The sequence below is a fragment of the Desmodus rotundus genome, chromosome 3, assembly GCF_022682495.2.
Source record: "Desmodus rotundus isolate HL8 chromosome 3, HLdesRot8A.1, whole genome shotgun sequence".
NCBI lineage: Eukaryota > Metazoa > Chordata > Mammalia > Chiroptera > Phyllostomidae > Desmodus > Desmodus rotundus.
In genome coordinates this window covers 134,010,786-134,011,826 of record NC_071389.1, presented here as the reverse complement: position 1 = coordinate 134,011,826, position 1,041 = coordinate 134,010,786, and the positions used below count along the sequence as shown (strand labels likewise).

General features: G+C 55.5%; 1 pseudogene; it reads left to right on the top strand.

The window, feature by feature from the left end:
- Nucleotides 1-254: 254 nt before the first annotated feature.
- On the top strand, nt 255-815 carry LOC128780392 (forkhead box protein M1-like; annotated as a pseudogene).
- Nucleotides 816-1,041: the final 226 nt, after the last annotated feature.

Genomic DNA, 1,041 nt, shown 5'->3' with positions numbered 1-1,041 from the left:
AAGCCTGGGTGCCTGACCCCACCCCAGGCTCTCGGCCTGAGACCCCTTCCCCTCCTAGAATCTCCCAGGATTCGCCTCCCTCCCACACCGACAAGGACTGGGAATGAGTCTCTGTCCATCACCCTGGCTTGCCCCCCGTTTGGAGGAGCCTGGAGTGTGCCCTAGGAGCCACAGGCCAGCAGTGACAGCAGCGACTGCTGTCAGGACGGTCCATGTATGTGATTTTCAATGGAGAGTGAAAGCACAGATTTATAATGAAATCCAGCGTCCACCAGCCACTGATTCTCCAAGGATGAAGGGCGCCCCCCTCCCTGTTCAAAATGCCCCAGGTGAAACATCAGACAAGCAGCCTATGAGTCCCCCCCCGGCCAAACAAGAGCCTGGCCAAGCACAGGCCGCCAAGGAGGTGGCAGTCTACCTCTTGCAAGTTTCCAGCTGGGATAAAGATTATTAACTGCCTCACCATGCCCAACACCCAAGTGGTGGCCTTCCCCAACAATGCCAATGTCCAAAGCATCATCACAGCATTGACCTCCAAAGGAAAAGAGAGTGACAGTGATGGGCCCAACAAATTCATCCTCATCAGTTGTGGGGGAGCCCTCACTCACCCTCCAGGACCCTAACCTCAAGCCCAAACCAGCAATGATCAAAAGAGGACTGAGACCCTGGGACCAAAACCTGCAGCTCCAGGTGTGAATCTTCCTAGACCACCTGGAGTTCTCTTCAGCTTCCCTGGCCTGGAGGAGGACCTGCTGGGCCCTGATGACATCAGCTGGCTCAGTTCATTCCCGAGCTGCTGTAGAGACCTGCGGTAGAGAGGTTGGACCCTTGCTGCTCAAGCTGCCCAATCTTCTGGGCACTCATGTGGCTGGGCTATCCACAGCCTCTGAGTAAGGACAGCAAGCAGGGACTGTCCGTTCCTCTAAGAACTGGTTATGCCAAGATAGACATCAAGCCACAACCACCAGTGGGCCCTCTGCAAGCGTTGAGGCCTTGGTAACTGGACTGTGCCACCCTATGCTCTGCTAGAGAAAATGATTC